The sequence below is a fragment of the Athene noctua genome, chromosome 4 (assembly GCF_965140245.1).
Source record: "Athene noctua chromosome 4, bAthNoc1.hap1.1, whole genome shotgun sequence".
In the NCBI taxonomy this organism is placed as follows: Eukaryota; Metazoa; Chordata; class Aves; order Strigiformes; family Strigidae; genus Athene; species Athene noctua.
In genome coordinates, this window is record NC_134040.1 from 31383378 (window position 1) to 31395244 (window position 11867).

Consider the following 11867-nt stretch of genomic DNA (forward strand, 5'->3'; position numbering starts at 1 on the left):
ACCCTTCTGGTACATTTGACTAGTTTATATTATTAATATTACTGCTCAGCTAGGAAGGGAAAGAAGCTACATCTTCTGGAAATTAGTTAGGAAGAAGAGAAAACATAGAAAGATGGGGAGACATCGCTCTAAAACTCAAAAAAAATCGCTGGGTAAGGTGAGAATCTGAAAAAGCTGGGTAAGAATGTTTTTTTTTTAATAAATCAGAGTCCCATACAACAACATGTTTTTGTAAGAATTTTCCGCAGGCTGTCTCCTAAATATACAATAACCTTCTTTATCTGACTGACATTGGAGACATGGAATTTAACTAGTTAAACGTGCTCAGATAACAAGACTTCTGCATGTAAGTGCTGCTCTCTAATAGACATGCCCTTCACTGAGATAATGAGTGATCTGGTTAAAAGACAGGCATACTGTATGGACTTTGAAGATACAATCTTCATTAGGAAATTCCACAAACTGAAACTAAATTACTCTTCCAATAATTGCACATCTCCAGGAACATTTCAATAGATAAGTGCAACAGTAACAGCTGAAAGCTGTTAAACTCTTTGGCTGCTAAAAATGTCATCTACATGACATCTACATAAAACTACAGACTCATATCATTTGTGCCAAGCAAAAAGAGGCAATAATGTTGTAAAACATTTTGGTATTGCTTTTGAGTATTTTGCCTGGTAAAGGTTAGGAGTTCCCTGCAGAAGTGAAAATGTTACTATTGTCCAGGTTCATTATATTAAGGTTTTTAGAGACCCTGGTCATGATTCTTACTGTATTTTCCTCACTGTATTTTCCTCTCAGACAGACACACTTCCATCTGTACAGCCCTGTGCACACCCAGATTAACAGCACAGTACAGGCACAGTAAATCTGGCACATATAGTGTGATTTGTCTGTAGGTGTGCACTAGCCTTTTTTCCCAACAGCTGCCAGCTTGGACTCCCAAGCATCCAGAAGAGTGACCGGTTACTGCAAAAATACAAGAAAAAGACATATCCCATATGCTGGGATTTGACCATGCAGTATAGAAAATCCTATGCAATATAAGCAGCCCAGAAACCCTGGCACTAGCTAACAGGCCTCAGGAGTGTGTGTGTGTGTGTAGGGAAGGGGGTGGCTGAGCCTGGGTTGCCAACCTGTGACTCCAGACTTTGTGGTGGCACTGTCCCTGACTCCTCAGGGTCTAGCCATTCCAATGCCCAATCATCCTTCTCCCAGAGCCAGCAGCTCACTCTGCCACTCTCACTGACTTGAAACAAGATACTCATATGCTTAAAATTAGACCTGGAGCTGAGCCAGACTTCTCAGCACATTATAGGACAGAGCTGTTGACAGACAATCTTAACTCTCTCGCTTGTGAGAAGTTTGTACACACACTCAGCTGAGCTGCAGGACCAAGGTCTTAGCCTCATGTTCTTGCTGAAGAGCCCGTCATGTTTTTCATGAGAATTAAGATGTCAGGCTCATCAGTTGGATCAGATCAGATGCCAGTGACAGTAAAACCCTCCTGCCGTATCCTCCCTGTGTACCTATAAACAGCTGCAGTGAACTAGTTTGCCTTACCCCAGCCCTAGGCAGCTGGACTTTAAAACAGTCTGACATAAAGTTGACTTTAAGAAGGAAAAGTGGCCACATGATTGATATTGCTGGCTGCTATTTGAGTTTGCATGTTCTGCATCTGCAGCATACAGAGACAAGTTGGAGAGTACAGCAGAGGCATTCACAAGAAGCAAGGTGCTTATGTGGTGGGATTGTGTCAACAAGCAAGTAGTTGAGTAGAAAAGTTACAACAGCAATAATATTTCATTGGGTTGGTTGGCAGATCTTTCTGCTGCTATTGATTTGGGCAGAGTAATCCTTAGAGATGATGAGGAAAGGGGAGAGGAGAGGAGAGGAGAGGAGAGGAGAGAGGAGAGGAGAGGAGAGGAGAGGAGAGGAGAGGAGAGGAGAGGAGAGGAGAGGAGAGGAGAGGAGAGGAGAGGAGAGGAGAGGAGAGGAGAGGAGAGGAGAGGAGAGGAGAGGAGAGGAGAGGAGAGGAGAGGAGAGGAGAGGAGAGGAGAGGAGAGGAGAAGCACATTTGGGATTTTGCAATACAAGTGCAAGCCTGTTGACTCCCATGGTGTTATGCTGCATCCATAGAGTTACACTCTGGTTAAGAAAGAAGACCAGAGAAAGGAAGACAAAATGCTTGGCCCCAACAGGACAGCAGCCTTTTGCCTTGCTACCCTTTCAAACTCACTGACAATACAATGAGGTGCCTAGGCAGAAGTGCTGCACCAGACAGCCCCTGGCTGCAGCAAAAAATAAGGCTGTATGAACTACCAGTATGAAGCATGTTTCATTTCTTATCTGTATCTTACTCAGGGTTTTGATCTATGGGTGAGTGGGTCAGGAAGTGGCCTGAAGATACCCCTTTTGCCTCACGCATGGAAATTTTCTAATTATAGGGCTGCATCAACAGACTCCCACTCCTGTCATGACACTTGGCATTGTTTATGTTGTTTAAACAAGAGAGGGAAAGAACTCACCTCTCCAAAACAGTGAAATAATGAGGAACAAAATGAACTCTTTTATCTTTTTGTCAAGTGAGGCAAGTCTATTATCTGCCCCAGCCGGTGGCTGGGATCACCGGCTCCCCCAGAGCACTATTTTACAGGCTGATTAGTGTATAGCTTCCTGCAGTAAACTACCAGCAGGGACCAGAACACAGGAAAGGAAAGAGAAATTCATGGACAAGATTTAAGGTCTGGCCTTAGTTTTTATTGCCCACATTGTATGTCAATACATATTTAACTGATAATCCGTGCATAGTATATGTACATACACACACAAACATGCGTACAAACACAAAATAGCCTACATGGGCCCCAGGAGTTACTGCTGACTTTGCACACAAAATGATGCTAAATCAGGAGGGATTGAACCAGCTGGCTTTGAAAAAAGGCCTGAATCATATTGGTAAAAATGCCAGACAAGTTTGTAGGACAGTGCCAGAGTTGTGTAGAGCCATGGGCATCAGGTTTGAAAAGACCTAGAGTCAATGCAGTTGGAAAGAGCTTCTGCTGCACCGAAAAACAATTAGCTTTTAGTATTTTACATTCTTGGAAAGTAATTATGCCACCTTGAATTTGCAAAGGATTTCCTTTAATAATATTATTATTCAATTAGAAATGCCCGTTAAAAAATAGCTAACTGTAAATCTACAACCAGATAGATATATTTGTGGCAACAGGAAGAACAAACTGCTCATTGAATGTCTAATTTGTATGGCAGAACAATGATATGACAGTAAATTTCTTACGCCTCCAAATTGCTAATGCTCTATTACACATGCTAATGAAACTTGGGGAAGTAATATGCAGCTTTAATTCATTTAAAATTAGAGCATTACCTGTGGTTCTGGTTGATCAAATCCATCATACACCATCTTACAATGAGTAAGAGAATACCTCAGTCTGCACAAAAGTCAGGTTGAAGTGAGTGAGGGAGTGCTCAGTAAAGGCACAAGGTGCTAGAACTAGAGTTTTTAGGGTTTTCTAACCCTGTCACTATAGCCAGATGCATGGCTGCATTGTGTGAAGCAGGACAGAGCTTAAAGGTCATCAGGACCTTTTGGCTTTAACCACTGTGAAACTCTGAAAAAACTGACAATAATATTCAGTGTCAGGGTACGGACTGTATGGAGTCCATAAGCACTGTAACAGAAGAACTGTCACAATTAAAAATGAGCAAGAAAGTGGCATTATTACCTAAAAAAGCTTTCTGAAGAGGTCTCAGCAATGGAAAGAAGTGACTTGAAGACTAAATGGGAGCAGCTTGAAGTAAATGTCATGAGCCAATGCAGAGTACTCAGCTTTGGTTTTTGTGCATGAAGCTTCTGTGCAGGCTTAGAAGGAGGAGTTTTTCTTTACCGAAACCAGACAGATAATCAGCTTTTAGATTCTGGATGTGATTCTGTTAGGTGCATTGATCTTGATTTGGAGATACACAAGACAATGAGTCTTTGCAATGGAAGTTAAAGAGCCCAGAAACCTGCTGCCATTGTTAATTATTAGCATCATTATAGACTTTATTTGCTTAGATATAAATGTTTATTCCAGGTAAATGGGATAACCTTGGAAAACACCAGTGATGATAATGTATGCATTAACTGTGCTTTGCACAATTCTGTTTTACTTCAGATTTTTCTGTATCATCTTTGCTGAGACTACCACAAAAATGAATTGCATTGGTCTCCCAGTGGAAGGTGAGTTAACATTACACCCCTTATCCAACTGAATCCAGTGAGCCACCAAGATTACAGAGGAGGCAGCTTGCGTGCAGACCTTGGATCAGCTCCTCATGCTCTCATCTCCCCGGTGGGTGCTGAGAGGTGTGCCTTGCAGAACAGAGATAAATGTAAAATGAGCAGCAAAGTAGTGGGAAAGAGAAAATTGCACAAAGCTTCTCCTTTGTCCTCTCAATGAGCTTTAACATCCACTGACCTTGAACTAGTCATGCATACAAACCTTTCACATATCCATAGAAAAATTATAGACCATACCATACAATCAGCTGTTGTGAGGAAGAGAAGTTGTTCTAGAGAAACTATTTCAGTTGTTTTCACAAGGAAGAGCTGTTGCAGATATTGCAGCTCTGGCAGGTAGCTGGACTGGACATTCCCTTCACATTCATTGTCATTTGACCCAAGTCTTAAATTACCATTGGCATTTTTCATAAAGGACAATTCAGTACTTTTTTAAGCATATCATTTTCACCAGTAGATTCTCCTGACTGAAAATTTTCTAGACATCATGACTATTGCCAGCACCATACTGAGAGTATGCATGCACTCCCAATCAAGGTGTGACACACACACAAAGCAAATTTAACTCTAAAATGCTGCCAAGGCAGGGTATTGACCTACCTCACTGCGGGATCATGCTCTTTTCCTGTGGCAACTCTAAATTAGAAAATATTACTTCTGTTTACTGCAGAGGCATAGCATTAGCATCAGCAGCTCCAGCAGAGCAGTGGGTATGCTGCTGTCATTGAAGTAACCTGCCAGTGGTTGGCCCTCACTCATCTTAAACTAGAGAGGGCAGGTTCAAGGAGAATAGTTTGCCCAACTTCAATTTTTTTTCTTTTCATTTACCCAGAAGCAGGGCAAGCTAGCTCAGGGCAGACTGGGGCACCGGGAACGGTCAGGACATGGGACTGCAGCCCAGGGATCTCACCTCCATACGTGCTTGGACACACAACTCACTGCCTCATGTTCCCTGGTTGCAAAACAGGAGCAGTGATGCACCCCTGGCTCTGTGAAAAAGGACCTGCAGATCTATGCACCTGAATGACATCAGCAGAACTATGAACTGTTCAGTTATTTTAATGTTTCTTACTTCAATATGACATGAGATTTTTCAAGAAAAAAACTGCTGAGCATGTATAGAGGCTGATGAGAGAAATCATAAAGATCCCTTCAACGACATCTGAAATGAGAGCTGGACAATACACTTGGCATAGGAAAGGTTGGTAGCAGTACAGGAGCATCTCCAAATAATACTTAAAAGATGTCAGCTCAGAAGAGGATAGAAGCCTAATTTTATCAGGGCAGAGGAGAAAGGAGGAACTGTAGGGAAAGGATCATGTGTGGGGATCACAGGCTGAAGATGAAATCCAGCCCAACTAAAGACTCATGCATCGATGAAAAGGGCAAACATTACCATTTTATCTTTTTTCACCTATGAAACAGAAGAGGAAAGAAGGAAAAAATAGACACATCAGTTTTAAAACATATTCATTTCATTTACAAATGAACTTAAGCAACATCTGTTATTTCTTTTTTTTTCCAACGGACTGAAGAAATGATTGGTGATTTGACTGGCAGCAACAGTGGGGACTTTCAGAAAATAGGAAAAACCTTTACCACTCATCAACCCAGGACTTGCTAATGGAGAGGAGTAGAAGGAACCATCTGGACAAAAGCTGGTCTAAAGCCATCAGAATGTGAACCTATGTAAGCATTCTTAGCAAGTCCCTATTTAATCAATTCCTGCCTGGTAATGAAGTTCCTTATTACCCCCTCATTCTGCACATGGCAGAGGATTGGGGATTTACAGTTCTTTGGGATGCATCCCTGAATTACCTGCCTTCTTCATAGAAAATACATATGTGTATGCTAAATGTGAAATTTTTGAGTCTTATAGTACAGAAGTGGATTCCTTTCCAACCTCGTGAGTAGAAGAGACTGACTTAAGTTATACTTGAAGAAGTACCTTCTGTTGCACAGTCCCTGGGAAAGCAAAAAAGAAAACTCAGAATGAGACTTTTCTTACTAGCTACTCCTAAAATGAGATGGGATGGCAGTAGAGCTAGAAAGGGTTTTTTCAATTCACATATTCATAGCACAAAGCCTCTGTGTGTGTTAACTGTGTCTCAGATTTAAGCTGCAGCATGGCATTGGGTGGGAGAAGACAAAATCAGCAATAGGCTTTCTTCAGTTGGATTCATTCATCATGGATCTGGCAAAATAAAGAGTCCATAGCATATAAGTCAGTGTCTTTCTGGCACATGAAAAAGGTCACTGCTCACTGTGATAATCTGTAGCGGATGGTGAGCATCAGTTTCTAGGGTTGGGAATTCAAGTTTGCACCTGCGTAGAGTGAGTCCTTTTTTACCAGGTAATTCTGCAGAGAGCTATGACTCAAACATTGTGTTTACCCAGCAGAGATATAAACTTCTATCACGGAAAGTGCAAAGGAAACAGGCTTTTCTCACATAGCTTTGTTCTATCTTCAACCCCAGACAGTGGCTGGCCCCAAAACTCAAGTGCCACAGCACAACATGGAATGAATTTTGCTCAGGGAGTTTTTTTTCTTTTTGTGTAGCTTCCACACATTCCCTAACCATTTCCCACAGGTACAATATTTCCCACTGAATCAGGAATTTATCTTTAAAAATACCTAATGACATGCCTTGCTCAGGGGAAACGTTCGTGTGCTTGAAGTCTGGCCAGCTACACTCTGCAGCTCATGAAATGAAGACTTTATGCCATTTTTCTAGGGGCAGTGTTTTACTGATGTAACTGGCTGGTTCAATAAATCCGTAGAGCTCAAAAGAACCCCATATTTTTTTGTTTTGTGGCCACAAGCTGTCAGAGGACAGTGATGTGGGGGAATCCCATGAGGACCACAGGGCCCACTGCAGCAGTTGAGGCTCAGCCAAACTCCTCAGCTCTGTGGACTAGAAGCACTAAGCTTCAGATAGTTCTGCAGGATGAATAACAAAAAAAAAAAAAAAAAAAAAGTTAAAAGTAAGGAGAGGTCATATGCCCTGGTATGTGTAGCCCATTTTCTTCCTGCTCTACATGCTGGCTGATGCCTTGTGAGGCTCCATGGAGAGGGTGTTCGCCTGCCAGCATTTTCCAGCTTGCTGACTATGGTGGAAAATGTGCACCCCAACATGTAATTTTAGGTCAAATCCACATTCAAAAACGCTTAATTTTTCTACCCAGGTGCTTGCTTTGGCAACCATTAAGGCTGCTGTTAAGTGGCGTTGGCTCCTTAACAATACAATTTCATCCCTGTGTAATATTCAATTTGGATTAGAAACTGGCAATGTTTTCTCAAGAAAATGCTCCAATCTCTGTTGGGATTTCTGCTCTTTTGAATTTTATGTAAACTTCACTTATTAGATCTGATGATGGGAAGTGTACAGGATCCTTCTCTTTTTAAAACAAAATTAATTTAAGTCCAGCAGGAAGAGCTTAACTATGGAAGAGTCTATATTTAGGATATTTTCCTTTTGTGTACATCTGAGTGTATTTCCAGATCCCTTGAGTGTCCGTCATGCTGTGGACAACTACAAAACATATCCCACCTTGAAAGTCATTCCACAGGCAGAAGGAAGGCAAGGAAAGAATAATTAGCTCCAACAATCACAAAACTTAGGAAGAAGTCTCTTCCTTCCTCTGAATGCAAATATACCTCGTCTGACAGCACAGTTGTTGATCTACTTTCAATATTTTGTTCTGATTTTTAAAACTAGCCCATAGAAATATAAAAACACTGAATAATTTAAGTTAGAAGAGACTTCTGGAGATCATCTGATCCCCCACTCAAAGCAGAGTCAAATCCTAAATTAGATCTAACATAAAAATTAGATCAGCTCTAGTCCAGTTTTTAATATCTTTGAGGACAGAGATTACAAGGCTTTTCTGGCTGACTTGTTCAAGTGCCTGATTAGCCACATAGTGAAAATTTGAAAAATTGCTTGAACTAAGTATGACAAAAAAGGACTGATTTAAATATAAATAAACCATTTGATGATATATGAAAAATTAGAGGGTTTTACCACCTCAGGAATGTAGCAATGCCAAAGCCATCAAATGGGAAATTTAGCATTGTCCGCAGCACATTTAACTTTTATAATTAGAAAAAGAAAAGGTTAATTCAGCACATACTCATGTTTCTGTTCTTCTTGACTGCTCTTTCTTTTGATCCAGTCAAATACTTGTAGAGAATGAGACCTACAGTCTGTAGTAGTAATATTTTAAAGACCAAAAGCACATTATCAAATCTTCCTCCCCTCATTAACAGAAAAGGGCTTTAGGATGTGATATTGTGGAAAAACAAAATAGTTCCATTTTTGTTTAACTGAAATTAGTTCAATTTTAACTTCTGATTTTTATTCTAGTCCCTGTGGTTACAGTTTTCCAGATGGATTTTCCTTGTATTTATTGTATGTTTGTGTTGGTTTAAGCCCTGCTGGGACCGGAGACCGTGTTGCCGTTGCCCCTCCCTCACCCTCAGCCGGTCGGGCTGGAAGTTAGGCACAAACCCTGGGTTAAAATAAGAAGAAATTTAATACAATATTGTAATAAGCAATCTGAACAACAACAGTAGCAATGATAACAGTGATAAACAGCAATAACAGTAAACAAGACAGAAGATATACAGAGAAATACCGCAAATGGTTACAGACAGCTCGCTCGCGTGCTCCCCGTTACCAAAGCCACAAAGGAAAATGTTCCCATGCTCCTCGCCCGGACCTGACGTCAGCACAGTATGAATAACCTGCCTGGAGATCCCTTCCCCCTCTCTGCTGGGGAAACTTAACCCTATCCTAGCTGAACCAGGACAACATTATTTCTCAGTGCTATGATGACTGATAAAAACCATACTTGCTCGTGCAACAAACAGTAAGACATGGCAGAATAAGTGCAATTTTTAGGTATGCCTATTTCAGACTTCCATGAGCCCTTCAGAATCAGTCAAGCATAGAGTACGGTGTTCAAACAGCATCAAAGATATGAACATGTGAAATTTGGAGATGAAAACATAATCACACACTGATCTTTAGACTGGTCCATAAGTAGTCTCATTTAGAAACTCAAGCAATCTCATGGAGATGATGTAAAAGATGAGGTCACACCTACTTCAAGGTGACCTCATTGAGAGGTTAAATGCTATCTTTCACAGGGTCTTGTAATTTAACCAGTGTTCTATCCCTGGTTTTGAGCTATTTTTACTTGCACAATCCGAGCACTCTGGTTTTCATATACCATGCCACAAGTTTGACCTTCAGGCTACTTACATTTTGTGGGGATTTCTAGAAAAGAATTAGCTCTTTCCTTTGCAAGATGTGAAGCGTGGTACAGCTGAACAAAATCGCAGAATGTTATCTCTGTTGCTAGGGACAAAATAAACTGTCGCTAGCTGCAATGAAAATAAAGTCTTCTGTAAGCAGAACAGATCCCTAGTCTACCAATTCACAAATATAAAAATAATGCTTTAGGAAGGAAAAGTGCCATGAAAATCAATTGAATTATCCTATTGCTGAGGAAAGAAAAATCCTTACATAGCAGACACAGGTTGAAGACTGCTGATGGACCAGTTACACCATTCACACAAGGTCCATTTTGATTTGTTTCTAAAGTTCAAGATTTCAGAAGCAAACACCTGATTGGCACACAGATGTATGTGGTGTACAGGACACTGGCAACCACAGGCAATCTCATGTTACCTACGCTCATCAGAAGTGAGCACCCAGCTCCGTGCTTTGTGCTTGGCATGGTATACACTGCTGGATGGAGAAGAGTTGATCTTAGCTTTGCTGTAATTATGTCAGAAAGCACACATGCTAATTAAATACAGACTTAATGGGCATAGTTAATAAGACACTGAGCAATGCCTGACAACTTGCACAGATAACAACAAGTTCAGGCTGAGTAAGCAATTGAACTGGTGCTTCTAATGTGATAATATATAAAGGGTCCAAGCAAGGATTAAATCCTCCTTCAGCTAGGTACAGTACAAAGAAAAACTAGAAAGAAATCCCTCTCATGAGTTCACCACCTTGAGCAGTGCATTGCCAGTAACAGTATCATTTACAGCTGAGTCCTGTCCACGTTTTCTGGGTTAGTGAGCAAGGAAGCAGTATTTGGTATTAGCTGAATTTTGTGAGAAATCTGGAAGCTGACACTTACAAGAAAAATACTGGCAAGCAAAATATAAAGGAATAGCTTATAATTTAGAATCCAGCCATCACTTAAAAAGGACCAAAAATCGTATTAAATTATGATATGACTGACTGATAGTCCAGGGAGAATAGGTACTGCAAAAAGGAGCATGAAGTGGCACACAGCATGCCATTTAAATAATTCCAAAAAAACCTGGGGACTGGAGGTTTATACAATTAAATTTTTTCTTCTGTTAAACTCTTAGATATTATTGAGAAAGGTGTGACAAGAGAAGGAAAAATCCAGAAGTCTTTTTCAGGAGACACCTGCCTGTGCAGTGGGTGAGGAAGGAAGAAGCCCAGGAGCACCCAGTGCTGGGAGCATGGGGCTCTTGCTCCTTGGTCACTCCTTGCTCACTTCTTGTTCAGCCTTAGCTCACTCCTCACCCCGCTGACTCCCCAGCCACCACAGGCCTGCCCCTTCTCCTCAGGTCATGCATCCATGCTGGCATGTCCCTCTGTCTGAAATAGAGCTGCTTGGGGCACCTCCCAGAGAAAAGTCACTGCAAGTATGACCAGTACAACTCCATTTGTGCTGTAAGTGATGTCACATCTTGAGTGAAAAGCCCCAGTGATGGAATAAAACTAGAGAATGAAACTTCAAGTATATGTCAATACATTTGCTCCAATTTCCTATCAGTCTGATACTTCCGTCCAGATCTTGTGCTCCATCTACTTTTTCTCATTTTAAAGAGGCAACTGGACAGATCACAAGGTCAATACCGCTGACCCTCAGATTAGCTTTTCCTTTGAACCCCTGCAACCTATGTTGCTTGGATCTCCAGCATTCTCACCGCAGACTGCTAGAGCTGTCCTAGTCATTGAACATCCAGCTCCATGCTCGTTATTCAGTATGGTATTCATTGTCAGATGGAGACAGAGATAGTTTGTCTTAGCATTACTGCAATCAAGTCATAAAGCAGATTCCAGTGTAGGAGAGCTGATGCCCTGGTGTTTAAATTCAATCAGAAGGACATGAGGGATGTCTCTTCTAATCCCTGTAGAAAATACACTCAATGCCCCATGAAATCAGGACATTTGAGGTGTATCTTTGTCATAAACAGTAGAATTGCTCATTCCTTTAGTCCTACGTCAAATTCATTGTTCCAGCTGTCACCATTTAATATTTATAGAAAATATTTTGTGGAATACAAGCACACAAATACAGTCAGACCGAGTGTTACCCTCTATCACCACAAAACCCTTCAGCCACCATAAAGGCACAGAGGCCCATCAAGCAAAGGATCTGCCATGTAGCTTAGATGTTCAGGCTGTGTCTGCAGGGATGACGCAGGGATGATTATGTTACAGCAGTACCATGTGAAAAACATGAAGTGTCACAAGTAGTCTGGAGAGTGATTTTTACA